Source organism: Phyllopteryx taeniolatus, chromosome 14, assembly GCF_024500385.1.
Source record: "Phyllopteryx taeniolatus isolate TA_2022b chromosome 14, UOR_Ptae_1.2, whole genome shotgun sequence".
Lineage (NCBI taxonomy): Eukaryota > Metazoa > Chordata > Actinopteri > Syngnathiformes > Syngnathidae > Phyllopteryx > Phyllopteryx taeniolatus.
The window spans coordinates 14,916,186-14,932,167 of NC_084515.1; the positions used below are offsets into that span (position 1 = coordinate 14,916,186).

At 40.9% G+C, this 15,982-nt stretch overlaps 1 long non-coding RNA gene across 2 annotated transcripts in view; it reads left to right on the forward strand.

Annotated features, from left to right (window-relative positions):
* Window positions 1–15,982, forward strand: part of LOC133489278 (uncharacterized) — a 33,691-nt gene that overhangs the window by 6,556 nt on the left and 11,153 nt on the right. Inside the window, exon 3 of one of the 2 annotated variants that reach the window (XR_009791854.1) lies at window positions 10,680–10,705. The exons of the other annotated variant lie outside the window; for it this stretch is intronic. This is a non-coding gene — a long non-coding RNA (uncharacterized LOC133489278). The remainder of the gene's footprint in view (window positions 1–10,679; window positions 10,706–15,982) is intronic. 2 annotated transcript variants of the gene reach the window in all.

The following is a 15,982-nucleotide window of genomic DNA, read 5'->3' on the forward strand; positions in this document are numbered from 1 at the left end:
ATTATTACAACTTTATTTTCTTAATATTAGCCCTTTAATCTAAAACAAATCTCATTTTTTTCTCTTAAAATTATTACTTACTTCGAGTATTGTTTTAACGTTACTAGCTTAGAGGTGTGCACTTTACAAGAAAAAAATAATCATATTACAAAGACAAAGTGGTAATATTAAGAGAATAAAGTTGTCATATTACTAAAAAGTCATTTCCCCAAAAATAAAGTTGTACTATTTCCAGAAAGAAATTAGGGTCAGGATTAGGGTTAGGGTTATTCGTTTCATAAGAATGTGACTGTAACTCCAAAAATAGGACTATATATTTTCTTAACATCACAATTGTGTCATTAAATTGCACATTTTGTCATAAAACCTTCTCTTTTCTTTTAATTTTTTTTAAAAACTTTTTTATCTTATATTACAATTTTATTTTTTAATATTACAAAATTGTCTAAAATTACTTTCCTTTTTGCCAGAAATGTACAACTTTTTTTTCTCATAAAATGACACAATTTTGTCATTCAAATTACAATTGTTTTTCTCCTCACATTGTGACTTTATTTTGTTAATATTTATTTATTGCTTTATTTGCCTACAAATTTCAGATTCAAAAGTGAGAGCATGATGCCGCCGCCACGAGGCTTCACTGTAGGTGCAGTATGGTGTTCCTTTTGCTAAAGAGCAGTGTTGTGTTTGGAATTATGGCCAAAAAGTTCGACTTTTTGTTCACCCGACCATAATACATTTTCCCACAACCCCCTCCACATCTTCCAGTCGAGGTACCCTCAATCTGGTTCTCCCCCTCAAGGAAACTCTCCTGTGAGTTACACTCCCAAACTGCGTAAACTCGCCCCCCAAGGTTTACATTAAGCGTTGTGAAAAGATTACAGATGTCAAGTAAAATGTGATTATAATTGAGGAAAAGCTGAGTAATGCACCTACCAGGTAGGCCAACATTTTGTCTCAAAAAATGCGCTGAATTGTCAAATGCAAAAAAACTTGATCGGATTTACATTTTCCCTCAAAGTCATGTGTGAGCCAAAGCTCAATTTACAATGACAACAAAAAAAAGAAAATAAAAGAGGATTCGATAGCATGAAGTGAGCTGAGATACTGTAAGTAAGACCTTTGGACGACTTCTCTTTCTTATCTTGAGCACTTCAGAGGTGACGAGTTGTTAAAAATTTGAAATGTATTGAAGATAAATGGTGTTTTGAAACTACTGCCTGACTAATACGGCAGCCATGCATTTAACTGCTCAGCCCATTTGAGCTCCGTTGTTAACCAAAACCAAGGAACCTAAAGAGCATCTCAGATGAATTCAATTGTCTAAATGCCCATAAAGACGATTGACGAACAGATTCTGACATGGTTGCTCCGCAATGTTGTGTGTGTTCATGTTTGTGTGCAGTGCTTAACACATTAGATCACTTTTGTCTGTAATTTGTCACAGAGACCATCCAGTATCACAAACTGCAGATTCTTTCAATTTTAGTATGCTGTTAATGTTAAAAGAAAAATGACACACCACAACACAATTATTGACTATTCAGCCAATATTTAGTCCAACTATTAGAACCAGACACTTTTTTTTTTTCTCAAAAACTTTTTTGGGGGTGACTATTGTAAAGTGAGAGATGAAAACCAGTTTTACGTTACATATTTTTAAAAAACTTTTAATTCTTTATTGTATGGGGTGCTTCATAAAATAATGGAAAAATATAAATAATATTAAAAAAATAAAATAAGTCTAGACTAAGGCTCCTAAAATGTTTTTAGATTTTTAGAATATATTTTTTCAAACGAGTTGATCTGACCCACGACGCAACAGAAGGGTGAAGATGTTTTAATTACAAGTTTAGAGATTTTGCCCCGCCACACACACCCAAAGGAAGTGGCAAATGTTTGCCATTTCCAGTTCCTGCCAGGGTCCCTGGTATGTGTGACCAAGTTCTCTGTCCCCCTGGACCTACAAGTGTTTTGGCGGATCTTTCCGGGGCCATTGGTCTGTAATTGGAAGGTTTCCTGGCACTTGTGCACCAAATAGTGTTTTTTTTCCCAGTCACTTCAAGAAATTGAGAATTTGCAACAGCTGTCGAAATCACCTCAAAGTGTTTATTTAGCAACTTGAAACTTTGGAAATTCAAGAGAAGGCGTGTTGAACAGGATGAGCAACAATAAAGACAGACATTGTATTTTCACTTGTGGAGGCAGCACTTCATTCAACAGGCCGGTGAATTACACTTCAATTCAATTCGTCAGGTGGCGCATGCAGTGGAAACATCCCCAAACGGGTCCTCACTTGAAAACGGCCGATCTTCACTCAGCGTAATTATAAAATCATGGTCAGAGAAACACGGCTTGAGGGCGGTATTATGTGAAGTCGACACTGTGCATCGCTCACTTAAAAGAAAATGTACTTGGTTGTTGAATTTCACACTTGGGCTGGGGGTCGGGGACACACACCAGAGACTTAATGATTTGTATACAAGCAATTCAAAAGTCAAATCTATAATACGGACGTCCTCCTTTAAATGATAGCTGTTGAAATGAAAAGCAGCTGATGTGTAAATTTACATGCGAGATGCAATAACTCGACACGCACCCTTGAGGCTGCTCAATTAAATTCTCAGAAATTCAAATGAACGTCCTCGTACAATATATATTGAGAGTTTAGGTTTTATATGATCATTTCAGAGACTTATAAACAGGTGAAAACGTAGTCACCCAGATGATCACATACCGCTTCCCAAATGGGAGAACACAGGGCATTCTTATCAGCAGGCACACTTTATATTCGTTTATCAAATACTTTTCATTCCAAAGAGGTTAATGTTATCCCAATTCCTGAGGGGGACGGCAAACTGGCAATAAAAACCTAATCGAGTCCGGTTATCTTGAAACAATTGGCTCGTTTTATTATCTCCCTGCAGGGACGTGGCGATACTATGCAGGGCACAAGGATTTTATGATGTGTGAAAACATCATAAAAGTCCACGCAGCAAGCTTACGTGTCACGCAAAAGGGGGGCATTGGGTGATATCCGCTGTGGAAACTGTGTCAAACGGACGGGGAATCTGACGTGGCCGCTCGGCGGGGGTCTCCTGCGTGGCCCAAACCTGACAGTGTCTGTTGTCGTGGCGCCCGAGACCCCTGACTAGGCTTTTCGCAACTGTTACCTTTTGTAGAGGTGGTGGATGCAAGCAAATAACTTTACAATGCTCATAAATGGGTAAAGAACCACAATGGCTGATGCCTCCAATAAAAAAAAATCCTTGTGAGCCTGCTGGTCTTTGGACGGTGGCTGCAAATCGCAACGTTAGCGCGGGAGCGTTTCTACATTTTGAGTCCCTTCGAAGACACGGGTTAATGTTTAAAACAGATATGTTGTTCTATAACTCTTGGCTTAAAGAAAAGTTTTCAGGATGTTTTTTTGAACATGGAGTTCACTTTCTTTGGTCACCAACAGTTGATGGGTCTGGAAATAATGTCCGTCCCCCTCACTGTTGCCTTTCGCGCATAAAAATTCCAAGCGTATCAAAATGCGACACAAAAAAACAATTTTAAGATATATAGCTCAGCCCTAGCTTGCGCTGTCGCTAAACAGCTAACGTTTAGGCTAGCTTCCGCTATTTCTTCTTCTTTGTATTTTCTGGCAATCTGGATACCCGGTGGCACAACGCTGCCTCTCACAGGTCAGTCATTGTACTACAGCCAACATTGTTATGCGTGTGATGTACTATATTGATCATCTTGTTTGCACGACACTATAAAAGCAGTAAGCACAGCACACACTTGCTAAATACTTTCTCATCGTGTAGGGTCTCACACGTTTTTAAAATCGGTTAAGATGTTAAAAATCGGTGTGTGCGTGTGTACCTCTTTTTACATTAAATATGGAAAGACAGTCGCGCTTGAGGCCTGCCACCTGACTAGACCTCTTCACATTAAAAATGTCGAAACTCACAATTTGGCGTCACCCATCTGGCTAATATACATGCTCTATCCTAACAATCGTACAAAATCTGTAATAGTATTTCCACCTTGAAGGACCTTCTCACACCAGAATGTGGCACTGACACGGTAATGGTTATCTTGAGTCCGCCACACACAACAAGAGAACATTGCGATTTCTTCCCAGTTATGTGTTGGGTCGTTCACATTTAAAAAATCGGTTCCGATGTTAAGAAAAACAAAAAACAAAGCACCCACATTATCTCACAATCGCTGAAACTTTGTGCAGTATTCTCAAATGCACACATTTACTTCTAAAAGGCCGCCGTCCAAACCCATTGAGAATGGTGTGTAGAGGTGAAGAAATATGGCCTTCCTCTGCCATGACACGTTGCAGAATACGAGGATGTTGCCAAACTAAACAAGCTTCTTCCCTGATAAGGCGACAGGCATTTGTTAACGCGTCTTCAGAGAATTCCCGACACTTCCTACACTGAGACGAACCGCAACAAAACACCACGGCTTGGATTTCTTCCAAATGAGACTCAAGTGACGCAAACGTTGTGGGAAGTTTCAAGCTTGTCGTAAATCGAAACTTTCCACAATGCGTGGATCGAATGGCAAAGTCGTCGGGAAACTGATCAGTCACATTTCAAAATAAGCTTTCGAGAAGTATTTCAAAACACGACCATAGAAGAAAATGAGGATGGGCCGGCCGGGTCCAATCTGCCACATAACTTTATGTGGCCCGCTCAAGCAAATGAAGTCTACTTCATGTTTCTTGGAAAAATTCATTTGTTCCTTTAATTTTTGCAGAAAATCTTAACCAAATCTGCTATTTTATTCATTCATTTTTTTTTGTTTTTTTTTTTACACTTTTAACATATTACAAATGTTTTTTTCCCACCAAATCCCTGAATATTAATTGGTCACGTTAAGTATTCGGTTGTCACTGATTTCCATGACTTCTGATGCCAAATTCTATTTATTGTTAAAAATATACTGTGTATAATAATCAAATGCAGTCGCTGGCGTCGGGCGGAAACCTCACATCTCCAAAAGCGGAGAAGCCAAAAAAAAAAAAGTTAGTTGAGCCATTAACATCGCATCATCAAAGAGAGCAAGCCTTATTATTTTTGGACAACAAGACAAAACAAAAAGTTCTATATCAGAACCAGAGGTAAAACTATATTATTATTATGATTAGAGTAAAACACTTCCAATAAATAATATAATTATGTCAGTCAGACTGAATTCCTAAACCTTCGTCTTGATGCTTTTGGGTATTCAGGCAATGAATCTATCATCGCTCCGTACCGAGTTTGTGGCTGGAACAAAAAAAAAAAAACAATGCGAGGAAGATGTTAATGATGTGACATGAGCTACAATTGCACAATAGCGAATGACATCAGAGCCTCATCCCATTGATTTTACGTTGATTTCCTAAGCAGCCGTGGGGAAAAAAAGAGGATATTATTTTGGAAAATACAACATCTTTGCCAAAGAACGCAAAAATGCTCCTTTATAGCTCAGCTCCTAAGTTATGAATATGTGACTGTTAACCTATCGATACCATAACGCATCAAGAAATGCAACTGCTCGGGGAAAGGAAGGGATGCAAAAAGAATGACTGGCTGGGATGAAGCGCGTGTTTGTATTGGCTTTTTACAGCCACCGCCCTTGACCGGCTGCGGCGTCGCCTTTGGCCTTACCGCTGTGATTCTGGATGCCTTGTGAACGAACTGCAGTGTTCCAGTACATGACGTGGGGTCATGTAATCACTCTTTTCACTTGGGGGTCTGTCCGTGTTGTATAAAAGAACACATCACAGCAAATGAAAGGCCTTAAAGCGTCAGTGAGTGATGCATCCTTGTGCCTTGTTGTGCCACTTGTGTGCTATCTTCACAAATCCTGCCTCCTGCCTGGGAGAGAGGGGGGTGGTGGTGATGGTGGTTGAGAACGCACCCCTCTTTCCCTTCCCAAGAGTGGCCTCTCTCTGAGATTCCTGTCTGTGTCACATTAAGCTGGCTTTGATGTGCTTCAAGATGATGGACAGGACTGGACTGGTTGGAGCAACGGTTCTTAGGTGGTCCCATAAGAAAATGGAAGATTTCCTGGCACTCGTGCACCAACTATTGTTTTTTTTCCAGTCACTTCAAGAAATTGAGAGCTAAGGGGTTTAAGTTTTTGTATCATTGCCTTGACCGTGGTTTGCCAATTGACAGAGCAGCGTTGAAAAATTGCAGCCTGGCAAAAAGTTTTTCTGCAGTTCAGCGGCAGTTTGAGGAGCTTTATGGCTGTAACACAGCTCCAACGTGAAGTAGAAAGAAGTCGCGGCGGATAGAGCTTGATCACTTTCCCAAGCATGAGCTGAAACGAGCTTTTGTGGATGCTGGTTCCCAAAGCAGCCCTCCGGATGGTGCCGCGGTTTTTGCTCGTGTTATAACATCATATTTCGGCCTCGTTATTTCGGTGAGAGAGGTTTTTCGGTCCCAAACTTTGGCAGGAACATTTTGATGGGTTACATTTCAATGCATCAATACAGAAAACCGTGACTGGCAGAGTACTCAAAAGTAACCGACCGATTTCCCATTAGACGTAAGCTACATCTCCCATCTTGGGTCGGATAACATTCAACATCAATGTGGCTCTTGCTCTGATGTGCTCACACAGGGCCTGAAATTTGAAATCAATTACTGGAGTTTAAATGTTTCTGTGCAAATGAGTGCTTGACACTGCCATTGATCTTAATTGTACTTATTGTAATTGAGATTTGACATTGAGCTGGATTTGGATCTCCTTCAGAAGGCAATAGGGTTCTTGCTGAGTTCTCGACACAGACAGTTAACACAAACGTTTGGTTGATATTTGACATTCCGCTGGGTTTGAAATTCATTCAAAATCAATGGGCTTCTCGCTCGGACACCGGATTTGGATCTCGCTCAAAAGAAATAATATTCTTGGTCTCGATACAGGCCAGTAAATTGTTCAGTGGTTTGCAAAAAGAAGGTTGACACTGAGTGCTCAATACTAACAATGAATTTACTCATACTTGGTTGATACTTGACATTCCGCTAGATTCAGATCTCATTAAAAAAAGACAGCAACTTTCTCTGTAGAGGAAGATTGGTTATATGCTAGACACCTACAGTTGAGTTAACATTGCACATGCTATTAGATTTGGACCTCATTCCAAATCAACAGGATTCATGTTCAAACACCTGATTTTTTTTACTGCTAGAGAATTGTGACTTTATTGACACATATAGGAAACTACTGTAAAATCTAAATAAGCGGCCCAAGTGGCCTTTAAACTACGTTATGTTAAATTACATAAGAGACATAATTCCATGTGTTCTGTTCATTGTCGCTATTACGTAACAAATGAACATGCTGGTTGCGTGAAAACGGGCAATTACGACAGCCTCCTCCCAAACATATGTAGGCAGACAATCAGGACTGCTTCCTCAAAAGCACGAGTGTCGGCATTAAATCTCAGAACACAAAGCAGCGTCGGCTGATCATCAGCGGGGGGTCCGACTGGGGGAAGTGGCAGGGGTCGTCGGTGTTAACGGGGCAGGTGTCGGCAGGATCTTCTCACAGAGCGCCGGTCCCCGAGGCGCGATAGGACTCTCCGTCTCCTGTTCCTTCATACCTGCTGGCTTCATTATGGGAAGGAAACAATCGGATAACTGCTTCCCTGCATTGTGTGAGCAAATGTCCGCCCGGCTGCGTCTGAGGGAGTTGGGACTGTTTATGGCGCGCTCGAGGAATACCCTCTCAAACGCACAAATTATGACTCATTAAAAGGTTCCACGACTGGTTTCACCAAAGCTATATTTCAAAGCCAAAATATCAATTTTCCCCCTTCAGTGTAATCGTTGTGACCTCAGCTCTCCTCAACTTCCCCCCCCCCCCCCCCCCCCCACATGCTGTGTCAGGTTGTCACGCAACGAGTAGAGTGTGAGACCACACTTGGTAGGGAAAGTCATCACCCGTGATGACTCGCGCATCTTTCAGTACGTCCCCGTGACACCGGTCCTGCAACCTTTCTGACACACCTCATAATTAATCACATTCAGTTCCGGGATTCAGTTCTCACTTTCTTCCCACTTACCAAAAATGGAGGAAAGTTGAACCAGGGAGCATTAATAACAATGGCATCAGATTGGGAGAAGCAAGATATTCAGCACTTCTACCAGTTTTTATTTGTATTTTTTCCCACAAGTATCTCTACTTTTTTTTAAGTACACGGTGTGAGTACCTTTGTCACCTCTGGTCTTTTTCTTGGAACAGACAAGCAAACCTGATGTAGGCTCCGCACGGGAGTGATGTAGCTGCATAGCAATAAGCTGCCCCCATTTACTTCCACTGGCAAAGGCTCACGGCTGCCGGGCCAACTCAGAACAAAGCCTGCCCCACTCTCCATTTCGACAGCATCTTCACTTTACCATGACGTTCCCGCCTTTAAAGAAGCGCTCCACACTCAAGACGTGACCCGCACCACTTCATCGCATTTGAGCAGTGACTCACAAGCCGAGTGTGCACAACGGCACGCTGAGAATGGCTTGTTAAATGGCTGCATGGATGACAGTTTTTGGGCGCTGTTCGGCTAGAAAAAGACCTCGAAATGGGTTTTTCTCTTGTCAGGCCAAGCAAGGTCCTTTCTGAATGCAGTGGAGCCTCTATGGTGGAATCGTCCACTACCGACTTGTCCGGATTTCAAAACTATTTTCGCCTCGGGAAATAATGGAAATCAAAACCATCCATTCAAGGGTGTTGAAGATGTTGCCATTATTTTTCGAGTCAACAATGGTCATACAAATGTGAAAATAAGTTAACCACTTTTAACAGTAACCTGTACAAACAAAACAGTATTTGACTTTTCGTGACAAATAACAAATGCATGATATTTTTAAAAACTGTAAAAATGACTATATAGTTATTTATATTTATCAATTATAATTGCTGTACTGTATATTAAATATAATTAGAACACAACATATAAATAATATAATCTGGAATAATAATAAAAAAATATGTTTTGTTCCATTATTGTACCCTAAGTGTACTGAACTGTAATATTTTTGGCGTACGATTACACTCCAACCAATTGCCATTTGTGGACTTTGAAGGGAAGAAGGAAAAACCCATTTGATTTTTGTTGTAGATCCCGCTTGGATCGACAGGCACATTAACACAAACAGGTGTTCTCTCCTTTTGTCAACAGTTCGGGCTTGGCAGAGGTCCGCGCTCTCCCGAGTGCCCTTCTTGTTGAAGCACGCCAACAGTACTGCTGCTGTTTCTCATATCAATCTGAAGCAAATCCAGCCAAACAAAGTGAGGGAAATTAAAGGCTCAGATTAGTAGCCCCTGAAAAACTACATCTCCTCCCTTGATAGGTAGAACACTGTTCCAGCACACTCATTTAATGGGGTTAGAGCAGCGAAGCCGTTAAATTAATGCGCATCGTTTCATGCAGCTCAATTGCCTGCGACGTTGATCACGTCGAGAAGCAATTGCCTTCAGCCCACCTTTGCTTTATTTAATGAGAGTGGGTCAAAATGTAAATATCACACAGTCTAATTACAATATTGCCTGATATTTGAAAAGGTCAGCTCCACTCGTTCCTTCGTTTTTGGACCCACTGATGAGTCGCTGGCTCAAAGTCTTCAGTGCTGAAAAGAGCCGCGGCCAGTTTACTAAAAGCTTCCACCCCTGGAGTGAGGAATTAAAGGCAGGCTGAGTTTCAGAGCACAAAAAAAACGTGTGATCAGAACAAGCTGTATGGGACGTAATTGCAAAGATGTTTTTGCAGGCGGTCAAACTCCTGGGATGTGATTAGAGCTGAAAAGCAGGAGATAAGCACGTGACATCAAGCTTGGCACCAATAATCTTCACCTTGAAGTTTAGGGCGTCGGACTAACTTTTTCTTACTGGGCGCACAGTGGAAACCTAACTTTAAATTTTAGGGTCGTACGTTGTGAATCTACTTGCAACGTGAATAAATATTCACATTTCCTCTCATTTTCACTGTCGTACTGATTCAATTCATATTTTACTGTGCATGTTTTAACATATTTAACAGTAAAGCTGAAATACTAAATACTATACCCTGCTTAAGGTATGATGGTCTGGCTAAAATGCTTTTTCTTATTTTTTCTTTCTTTCCTCTTATTCCCCACCACTATGTTAGAGTATTCTCGCAATGAGTTGCAAACAGACAACCTATCTACACTGCTACCAAAACTCCCCTCGCTTTCTCCCAACAATGTGCCCGTCGCAGCATTTTATATATCATCCTTTCAAGCGGTCATTTTCTTCGGAGAGGTAAACGAACAGGATGTCGTGTAGTCAGCGTGAGTGAGCCGCCAATCAGTAGCAATACGCGATGTGAACAAACATGAAGCCACCAGCTGATAAAGTGTAGACAAATACCAGCCATCCATCTCCTGCGCTGTTTATCCTGTTCAGGATCAGGTGGGGAAGATTCACGTCGACGAGGAGTCTTCAGTAAAACTAGAATCATGACAGAAAGCTAGAGTACCAAAAAAATCTAATTTATAAAAAAAAAAAAAAGAAACCAGAGCTCGGATTTCAAACTTTTTATATCGCTGCATCAGATGTTGTTGTTATTGCTTTTTTGGTTGTAATTGCTTCTTATGTTCCATTTTTGTTTTTTGCTATCACTTTTCACAATGTCTTTTTTTTTTCTCCTTGTTTATCTCCAGATCCCCCAACCAAGTTTCACCAAACGGTACCTTTTTTTATTGCTTGTTTGGCTCTCTTTTCTGCTTGTTTATCCCCAGCTTTCCCAACCACGTTACAGCAAGTCTTGTCTTTTGCTATTGATTCCAACAGGTGCTCTTTAATCGTTATCGTTGCTTCACTTTTCCTTCTTTTTTGGAGGGGGAGGAACCAACCCCGAAAATATCGGCACTTATTCAAGATTGTTAGGGAGTTTGAACAAAAATTTTCCATGCAACTATAATGGGCGTCAATTATTTGCGCTATTTGCTGTTGGCCTGGTCCCTATCCCCCAGCGACTAGTTAGGGTCCACTGTACTTTTTGTGTTCTTTTAACTCTTCGTTTATTCTCAGATTACCAAATGAGGTTCTAACAGGTGTTGTTGTTTTCTTTTATTATTGCTTTTGGTGATCTCTCATTTTTTAAATCCCCAGTTCCCCAACCAGATCCTAGCAGGTGGTGTTGCTGTTGTCTTGGTTTATCTTGTTGCTAATTTTGTTTTGTTTGCATCCTCCCCCTTGTCTGTCCTCTCTTAAACCATGTACTGTGCGGGTGGTTTTCACCTGATCTGACATGTTGTTGTTGCTCCTACTTTTAAAAAAAAGAGAACCGTTTAGGACACTAGCGCACCAAGCGCCAGATAAATCGAGTCAAATATCAACTATAATGACATTGGAAATACAGATTTGGACAATGTTATGGTGCAAGCTGGGACTTCTTCATTCCACACATTGGCGAGGATGCACACTCATACATGGCCAGACTGGGAGTATCTCCCGTGTCAAACAAGTTGGTTTATGGCTCCAGAGGAATCTCCTTTGGGTCAAATATTACATTTGTTGATCTATGAACGCCTGCTCGTTGTGGTCAGACCAACTTGACAAAACTGGCTTGCATCTCTTGAGCTGGAACGGTGTTGACACAAGGACCTTTGCATATGCTTTTAGTGGGCATCTTTTTTAGCTTTGGAGAAACCTTGAACTGCGTTTGGGTGCAGTTTCGTGGGAGTTGCGGTGCGCTGCATATTCTGTTCTGACTAATAAATCCTGTCTGCCCACATTCCCCACATCTCTGATGGTATTCTGATTGCTTATTTGCCAGCCGGGAGGAAACACAGCCAACAGTACATTGCGCTGACAAAATGGCACACTTGAGAGTAAGCGGGAGGGATCGGTCAGCCTTCCGCCAGATGGAAGAACCATTGGGTGTCTTCTTATAGCAGCAAGGTGGGGTCTGCTTTACGACGTAGGTGGGAGACAGTCGCGTTCTTCTACACATGACCGGTCACCTTGACCACTGACATCAACATCCACAAGGCAGTTTCCGGAAATAGATTGCATTGTTGACTTAGTATGGAGCTCAGACTTCCTTTGTATTATGCTATTTATTTATTTATTTTCTTCAATGAAGCGGGCTTTAAAACATGCATGCATATTTCCTCAAAGGCTTTCCCTCCCATCCCCGGGGGGCAACAAAAGCAATCAAAAGACGACTTGATTTCCATCAAAGTTCCTAACGCAATCTGCACTCGGGTGTGTTTCTGCACTATGTCATTCACGAGCCAAATTCAAAAGCACGCTTGACTGCCCCGAGCGTCGTGATCGCACAATCTCCCTGTTGACCTTCAGAGAGCACTTGCTGAAAACTTTGATCCACCTGCTAGTTACTTAAGTAAAACACGCATAAGACAAAATGAAATGTGACTCTCAGGACTTGATGCAATAACCTTTCTTTCTTTCAAGACAGTGGCCCCCCCTAAAGGCCCGTGAAAAAAACTCGTTTTTAATGTGAAAAATAGAGGAGTTGCCATGACACTGGAGCTCTCTGTTCAGCTTAGTTTGATGGAAAGCTTTAAAGTGCTTTACTGGAGTAGGCCTGCCAGTACCAGGCACCTCTTTATGAAGGTATCTCATTTACAACCCTTGTAAACATATGTAAAGGTTGAAACATATCTAAGTTTTACGAGGGTTTAACTTTTATCTCATTAAATTTGCAGTTCACTTTTCGGCTGGATTTACACTGTCGGACCAAGTGCCCTATTAGAATTTACCTTAAATGTGTATAATGCGCACCCCCAAAGTTGACCTCAAAATTCTGGAAAACCCTTCTACCTATGTATAGTGCATTTTTACAATGCATGATTTTGCTTCTACCCATATGATCAAAACATTAATTATTATCTGTATTTTGTTAGTTCTTTCAAAGAATAGTTTACACGTAATACTTTTTAAAATTTACTTGCTCTTATTTTGTAATTCAGAGCCCTACTTTTATTTATTAAATTTGAAAACACACAGTCGTGTTCATCTGTTTGATTACCCAGGCAGAATTTGTACGATGGGTACAATTCTTTAAAGAAAACGTGAAGGACCAGGCGAAACTCATTTCATTTTAGTTTAATGGGTTTCAAATTAAACGGTCAAGCATTTCAAAAAGCATTATCATGAAACAAAACATAACCATAAATCAATTAATGATGGTTGTTGTTCAGTCAGCAGTCCTCTTAAAAAAAAAACAAGATTTTACAAATTCTGCCAGGGTATGTAAACTTATGAGCACAACTGTACATATATGCATATATGTATACCCCTGTCATATTGGAATGAAAGTGTAGGCTTTACATTTTTTATATCCACTAGGTGGCGGTGGAATATTAGAATGAAAGTGTACACCTTTCTCATAACCTCTGGGTGGCGGTGGCATTTTGGCTTTTTATAGCTTTTTCAGAACCACTAGGCGTCATAAATTTATAAAATGTGAAACTATTTTCTATTTGCCCCTATACGTATGTATAATGCGCACTATTGACTTTTGACAATTTTGGTGGGAAAGAAATGTGCAATATACACGAGAAATGACGGCAATTCCTGCGTCTGATTCATGCATTCCATGTAGTTCATCTCAAGTGACACATACAAATGCAAATATTCAAGCATTACATAATGTTTAGTTGGCCGAGGTTGACTCATCCACCCCACACATTACTCCGCATTTTGCTTACAGTTACTTGTCAATGCTTTCTCTGGCATTTGATAAGGAATATCCAATCTTTGCGTTTACACAGCACTCACATTGGCAGATATCCGACACGTGGGAAATTTCTATCCACATTTGGAAGAGCAATGATTTGGAAATGAAGATAGCCCATGTCATGTGTTTTATCCATTTATGCTGCCATGACCCATATCCTAATTGTGACATTTGAAAAGGAAAAAAAATGATCTGTGTCACTTGAACCATACAGTATAAATCCAGCCTGGCCTTTAGAAATGCGCTGCCCTTAATTAGTTTCCAGTGGAAATTATTCAAATTCAAATTCTAATCTTGAGCAGATTGGCAACAAATTGTGCTTGTAAAAAGATTATTTGCGTGGGAACCTTCTGTCCATCCATCCATTTTCTTTCTGTTGGAACTCAACTCTTGGAAGCGATAGAGGGGGAATACAAAGTTTTTTTTCTTTTTTTTTCTTTTTTAATGCTGTCCTCGGCGGCACGGCGCTCGACTGGTTAGAGCGTCTGCCTCACAGTTCTGAGTACCAGGGTTCAATCCTCGGCCCGCCTGTGTGGAGTTTGCATGTTCTCCCCGTGCCTGCGTGGGTTTTCTCCGGGTACTCCATATCCCAAAAACATGCATGCTAGGTTAATTAACAACTCTAAATTGCCCGTAGGTGTGAATGTGAGTGCGAATGGTTGTTTGTTTGTATGTGCCCCGCGATTGGCTGGCAACCAGTTCAGGGTGTACCCCGCCTCCTGCCCGATGACAGCTGGGATAGGCTCCAGCGCTCCCGCGAACCTTGTGAGGATAAGCGGCTCAGAAAATGGATGGATGGATGAATGCTGTACCCCGTAGCTCTGGAGTGAAATATGAAGTCCTCCCTTTTTCAAATGTGTCACCGATTGCACTATTAAAATATTGAAACATGAAACGATTTAGTGAGTAATTTGACTTGAAAAAAAAAAGGGTTCCATGATGGTAAAAAGTCAAATATAAAAGGAATGAATGAATGAGACCACTCACACGTACTGAACAGTCTATGGAATGACTGTCCATGTTGTATAATGGGACAATGATGTCCAGCAGAGGGCAATAATGGATCATCATTTAAATAATCCATACATTCTAAATGTCAGCATTGCTGGGGCCCTCGAGCAGGCAGGTGTCATTTTCTCCCTGCTTTTAATCATCCATCACTCGTATTTCCCATCTTGAGCTTCCATTCGCTTCCACTGTGACCTGAAAGGTGAGAGGAACAATAAGATTCAAGCAAGCCTGAGGAATACCCGCCTGAAACAGCTTTTTTCCCCCCTAACAGGGGCACTTCTTATCCCGTCAAAGATTCATGTAAATTAGTCATCTCGCACGAATATATGCACATATCATATTGTATGATATCGCAATTAAACACAGAGAATAGAATCGAACACGACAGGCATCCATTAATTAATAATTAAATTAATAGCATGAAATACACCTGCATGTAATAATTATATCCAATATTTTGTTTTTTACTCACTTATAAATAATACTTTTAGCAAGGTATTCCTTCAACAATATATTCAATATTGAGGTGTAGAAGTGCACTGTATCTAATCGACCATCGGAGACAGGAAAACTGCTTCTCTGCAGGCATCTACTTCATTTCATGAAATGGACTTTCATCCTGTTTAAACTAACATTTTATTGATCACATTGTGGGATAAATGTTGCCCAATCGGCATCCATTGTAGCCTGGTGGTCATCTCGGAAGAGAGGGGGTGGGAGTGGCGGGGTTCCCTCTGTCTGTGTTCCTACAGTCCAGTCCACAAATATTGGGACGTTGACACAAGTCTCATCTTTTTTGGCTCTGAACGTCACCACAATGGCTTTAAAGTGAAACAAACAAGATGTGCTTTAACTGTAGAATTTCAGCTTTAATTTGAGGAGACTTACATCCAATTCGGGTGAACGCCGTAGGAATTACAACAGTTGCTATGCCATATGTGCCTCCCACATTTTAATAGACCAAATGTAATTGGGCAAAAATGAAAAACAAATAAATAAAACTTTCACTTTTGAATACTTGGTTGCAAATCCTTTGCAGTCAATTACTGTACAGCCTGAAGTCTGGAATGTATAGACATCACCTGACGCTGGTTTTCATCCCTGGTGATGTTCTGCCAGGCCTCTACTGCAACTTGCTTCAGTTGCTGCTTGTTTTTGGGGCATTGGTGCCTTCCGTTTTGTCTTAAGCACGTGAAATGCATGCTCAATCGGATTCAGGTCAGGTGATTGACTTGACTTAGCCTT